The 6,000-nt window shown below is 45.4% G+C and overlaps 1 long non-coding RNA gene across 1 annotated transcript in view; it reads left to right on the top strand.

The window, feature by feature from the left end:
* The first annotated feature begins 272 nt into the window (after window positions 1–272).
* Window positions 273–6,000, top strand: part of LOC134350139 (uncharacterized) — a 40,651-nt gene continuing 34,923 nt past the window's right edge. Inside the window, exon 1 of the long non-coding RNA XR_010018830.1 lies at window positions 273–391. This is a non-coding gene — a long non-coding RNA (uncharacterized LOC134350139). The remainder of the gene's footprint in view (window positions 392–6,000) is intronic.

Raw genomic sequence — 6,000 nt, 5'->3', positions numbered from 1 at the left:
AGAAGAGCACCTTTTAACACACAAGTCAAACCTTGAAGTGCATAGGTTACAGTAGTAGAAGGCCGCTGAGTTTAAATGCTCATTTTTAATATTTAATTTAATATATAGATTAAACATGTTAAAATAGCTCTCATTTTATTACAGAAAAGTCTTGATGGATTTTGGAATTCCAAGAGAAAACAACAGTGTTAACAGCATCAATTTCAGAAGAAGAAACATGAGCCCTCGACTACTAAGTAGTCAGGGAAAGCTGCTCAATAGCACCTGCCAGCCAAGCGTCCAAGATTTATCTGCTGTCATGAACTCTGGAAGGAGCAATGATCACTGCAGGACAACCGTACCAAAACAGAAACCGATTGGAAACACACCTCGTCAGAGGGAAATATGTGAGGTAAGCATTTAATAATGATAACTGTATCACTCAATAATAAACATACTGTTTTGGTTACTGTTGCGGGGGGATGACCTCCCAGGGGAATGCCATAGAGACCAGGTTAATGGCACTGAGCAAGCGTCCATTGCAGCATGGAAAGAGGGAGAAGAGGGCAATGGTAGTGATAGGGGACTTGATAGTCAGAGGAATTGACAGGAGATTCTGTGGACGTGAACAGGCCACCCAGGGTGGTATGTTGGCTCCCAGGTTCCAGGGTCAGACACATCTCAGATCACATCCACAACATTTTGGAGCGGGAGGGGGAGCAGCCAGATGTCCTGGTACACATTGGTACCAATGACACAGGAAGGAAAAGCAAAGAGGCTCTGAAGAGAGAATTTAGAGAGCTAGGGAGAAAGTTGAGAAGAAGGACCTCCAGGGTAGTAATTTCTGGATTGCTATCTGTGCCACATGCCTGTGAGGGTAGAAAAAGGATGATTTGGCAGATGAAAGTGTGGATGAGAAGCTGGTGCAGGGGGCAGAGCTTCAGGTTTTTGGATCATTGGGATCTCTTCTGGTGGAGGTATGACCTATACAAAAGGGACGGGTTGCACCTCAACCCAAGGGGGACCAATATTCTCACAGGCAGGCTCATTAGAGCTGTTGAAAAGGGTTTAACCTAATTTGACAGGGGGAAGGGAACTGGAGGGAAGGGAATCAGGATAGGACGGATGGTTAAGAAAGCAAAGACAGCATACAATCAGACTGTCAGGAAGGGCAGGAAGAGGACAGGAGAAAATTGCAGCCAGCGGAGTGAGTATAGTCATAGTCATAGTCATAGTCATAGTCATACTTTATTGATCTTGGGGGAAATTAGTTTTCTTTACAGTTGCACCATAAATAATAAATAGTAATAAAACCATAAATAGTTAAATAGTAATATGTAAATTATTTATGCAGGAAATAAGTCCAGGACCAGCCTATTGGCTCAGGGTGTCTGACCCTCCAAGACAGGAGTTGTAAAGTTTGATGGCCGCAGGCAGGAATGACTTCCTATGACGCTGTGTGATGCATCTCGGTGGAATGAGTCTCTGGCTGAATGTACTCCTGTGCCCAACCAGTACATTATGTAGTGGATGGGAGACGTTGTCCAAGATGGCATGCAACTTGGACAGCATCCTCTTTTCAGACACCACCGTCAGAGAGTCCAGTTCCATCCCCACAACATCACTGGCCATACGAATGAGTTTGTTGATTCTGTTGGTGTGTGCTACCCTCAGCCTGTTGCCCCAGCACACAACAGCAAACATGATGGCACTGGCCACCACAGACTTGTAGAACATCCTCAGCATCGTCCGGCAGATGTTAAAGGACCTCAGTCTCCTCAGGAAATAGAGATGGCTCTGACCCTTCTTGTAGACAGCCTCAGTGTTCTTTGACCAGTCCAGTTTATTGTCAATTCGTATCCCCAGGTATTTGTAATCCTCCACCATGTCCACACAGACCCCCTGGATGGAAACAGGGGTCACCGGTACCTTCGCTCTCCTCAGGTCTACCACCAGCTCCTTAGTCTTTTTCACATTAAGCTGCAGATAATTCTGCTCACACCATGTGACAAAATTTCCTACCGTAGCCCTGTACTCAGCCTCATCTCCCTTGCTGATGCATCCAACTATGGCAGAGTCATCCGAAAACTTCTGAAGATGATAAGACTCTGTGCAGTAGTTGAAGTCTGAGGTGTAAATGGTGAGGAGAAAGGGAGACAAGACAGTCCCCTGTGGAGCCCCAGTGCTGCTGATCACTCTGTCGGACACATAGTGTTGCAAGCACACGTACTGTGGTCTGCCAGTCAGGTAATCAAGAATCCATGATACCAGGGAAGCATCCACCTGCATTGCTGTCAGCTTCTCCCCCAGCAGAGCAGGGCGGATGGTGTTGAACGCACTGGAGAAGTCAAAAAACATGACCCTCACAGTGCTCGCTGGCTTGGCCAGGTAGGCGTAGACATGGTTCAGTAGGTAGACGATGGCATCCTCAACTTCTAGTTGGGACTGGTAGACGAACTGGAGGGGATCTAAGTGTGGCCTGACCATAGGCCGGAGCAGCTCCAGGACAAGTCTCTCCAGGGTCTTCATGATGTGGGAGGTTAATGCCACCGGTCTGTAGACATTGAGGCCGCTGGGGCGCGGCATCTTCGGCACAGGGACGAGGCAGGACGTCTTCCACAGCACAGGAACCCTCCGGAACCTCAGGCTCAGGTTGAATACATGGCGAAGTACTCCACATAGCTGAGGGGCACAGGCTTTGAGCACCCTGGTACTGACACCATCCGGTCCTGCAGCCTTGCTTGGGTTGAGACGTTTCAGCTGTCTTCTCACCTGTTCAGCTGTGAAGCCCACTATGATGGTTTCGTGTGGGGAAGTGGTATAGTCATGAGAGCAGGGTGAGGGACTGTGAGGAGGGGTAGGAGGGGAGAGTGGAATATGTGTTGGTTGGGGGCCGACAACAGATGACTCATGGGATGGGCAGGGGCTACAATGTCAAATCTGTTAAAGAACAGATTAAGTTCGTTGGCCCTGTCCACACTGCCTTCAGCTCCTCTGTTACTAGTTTGCCGGAACCCAGTGATGGTCCTCATCCCCCTCCAGACCTCTCTCATACTGTTCTGCTGGAGTTTCCACTCAAGCTTCCTCCTGTACCTGTCTTTAGCCTCCCTGATCCTGGCTTTCAGGTCCTTCTGTATTGCCCTCAGCTCCTCCCTATTTCCATCTCTAAACACCCTCTTTTTAGCATTCAGGATAGCCTTAATGTCCTTTGTTACCCATCGCTTGTTATTTGAATAACAAAGGACAGTTCTTATCGGAACATTGCAGTCCACACAGAAGTTGATGTAATCAGTGATGCACTCTGTGAGCCCATCAATATCCTCTTCATGTGGCTCACAGAGTGCCTGCCAGTCTGTCACCTCAAAACAAGCCTCCTCTGACCATTTTCTCACTGTCCTCGAGGTTGCAGGTTTACTCTTCACCAGAGGCACATAGCAGGGTTTTAGATGCACCAGGTTGTGAGCTGACCTTCCCAGTGGGGGGAGGGGAGAGGAGCTGTATGCATCCTTAACATTAGCGTCCAGAGTCCTCTCCCCCCTGGTTGTACAGCTCACATACTGCGTGAAGTTGGGCAGTGTTCTAGCCATGGTAACATGGTTGAAGTCACCCAGGATGGTAATGAGGGCACTCGGGTGCTGGGTTTGTAATCTGGCTATGATGGTGTAAATGATGTTACACGCCGACGTCGGGTTGGCAGAGGGAGGGATGTACACAACAACCACAATATCAGTGCATTAGGGATGCAGAATCAGAAAGGGTAGCAAGTACAGTATTCAAAGTGTTATATCTCAATGCACACAGTATAAGAAATAAGGTGGATGATGTTGGTACACTTTTACAGATTGTCAGGTATGATGTTGTGGCCAACACTGATTCATGGCTGAAGGATGTTTGTAGTTGGGAGCTGAATATCCAAGGTTACATATTGTATCAGAGGGATAGAAAGATAGGCAGATGGGGATGACGTGACTCTGTTGGTAAAGAATGGCATCAAATCATTAGAAAGATATGACATAGGATCAGAAGATGTTGAATCCTTGTGGGTTGAGTTAAAAAAATGCAGATTTTTAACTACAGATTACAACAGGAAATAGAAAAGACGTGTCAAAGGGTAATGTTATGATAGTCATGGGAGATCTTAACATGCAGGCAGATTGGGAAAATCAAGTTGGCAATGGATCTTGAGAGTGAATTTGTTGATTGCCTATGAGATAGTTTTTTTAGAGCAGTTTGTCATTGAATCTAGTAGGGGATCAGCTATACTGGATTGGGTGTTATAAGGCGATTAGGGAGCTTAAGGTAAAGGAACCTTTAGGAGGCAATGATCACAATATGATTAGATTCAGCTTGAAATTTAATAGGGAGAAAGTAATGTCTGACATCGCAGTATTTCAGTAGAGTAAAGAAAATTACAGTGGTATGAGAGAGGAGTTGGCTAAAGTAAGTTGGAAGGAAATGCTGGTAGGGATGACAGCAGAGCAGCAATGGCTCGAATTTGTGGGAAAAATGAGGAAAGTGCATGATAGACGTATTCCAAAATCAAAGAAATACTCAAATGGCAAAATATTATAACTGTGATTGACAAGGGAAGACAAAGCTAATGTAAAATAGAGCGTACAATAAAACAAAAATTAGCAGGAAGATAGAGGATTGGAAAACTTTTAAAACCAAGAGAATCATTGGGATGGAAAAGATGAAATATGAAAGCAAGCTGGCATGGTGGACTGAAAAAGCTTTTTCAAATTTATTTTAAAAAAAAGAGAGCTGGCAGTGGATATAGGACCGCTAGAAAATGAGGCCGTGGCAATAATAACGGGAGACACGGAGATGTCAGATGAACTAACTGAGTATTTTGCATCTGCCTTCACTGTGGAAGACACCTGCAATGTGCCAGGTGTTGAAGGGTGTAAGGGAAGAGAAGTGAGTGCAGTTACTATTATAAGGGAGAAGGTGCTCAAAAAGCTGAAAGACCTAAAGGTACATAAATCACCCAGACCAGATGAACTGCACCCTATAGATCTGAAGGTGGTAGCAGTAGAAATTGTGGAGGCATTAGTAATGATCTTTCAAAATCATTGGACTCTGGCATGGTGCCAGAGGACTGGAAAGTTGCAAATGCCACTCCATTCTTTAAGAAAGGAGGAAGGCATCAGAAAGGAACTTATAGACCAGATAGCCTGATCTCAGTGGGTGGGAAGATGTTAGAGTCAATTGTTAAGGATGAGGTGACAGAGTACTTGGTGACACAGGACAAGATAGGACAGAGTCAGCATGGTTTCCTTAAGGGATAATCTTGCCTGATGAACCTGTTGGAATTCTTTGAGGAGACTACAAGTAGGATAGATAAAGGGGATGCAGTGGATGTTGTACATTTCGATTTTCAGAAGCCCTTTGACAAGGTGCCACACATGAGGCTGCTAACCAAGCTAAGGTCCATTTTATTACAGGAAAGTTACTAACATGGTTAGAGCATTGGCTGATTCGTAGGAGGCGGCAAGTGGGAATAAAAGGATCCTTTTCTGGTTGGCTGCCAGTGACTAGTGGTGTTCCGCAGGGGTCAGTGTTGGGACCACTTCTTTTTATGCTGTATGTCAATGATTTAGATGATGGAAGCGATGTCTTTGTTGCCAAGTTTGCAAGTGATAAGAAGATTGTTGGAGAGGCAAGTAGTGTTGAGGAAATGGGAAGGCCCCAGAAGGACGGATTAGCAGATGGGCATGAAGGTGGCAAATGAAATAGAATGTTGGAAAATGCATGGTCATGCACTTTGGTAGTAGAAATAAATGTGTAGACTATTTTCTAAATGGGGAGAAAATCAAAAAAATCTCAGATGCAAAGGGACTATGAAGTCTTTATGCAGAACACCCTAAAAGTTAACTTGCAGTTTGAGTCAGTAGTAAGGAAGGGAAATGCAATGTTAGCCTTTATGTCAAGAGGTCCAGAATATAAGAGCAAGGGCATGATGCTGAGGCTTTAAAAGGCACTGGTGAGGTCTCACCTTGAGTATTGTGAACAGCTTTG

The sequence above is a fragment of the Mobula hypostoma genome, chromosome 8, assembly GCF_963921235.1.
Source record: "Mobula hypostoma chromosome 8, sMobHyp1.1, whole genome shotgun sequence".
NCBI classification, from domain to species: Eukaryota; Metazoa; Chordata; class Chondrichthyes; order Myliobatiformes; family Myliobatidae; genus Mobula; species Mobula hypostoma.
Note: the sequence above shows the minus strand (reverse complement) of the source record. Positions and strands in the feature narration are given on the sequence as shown.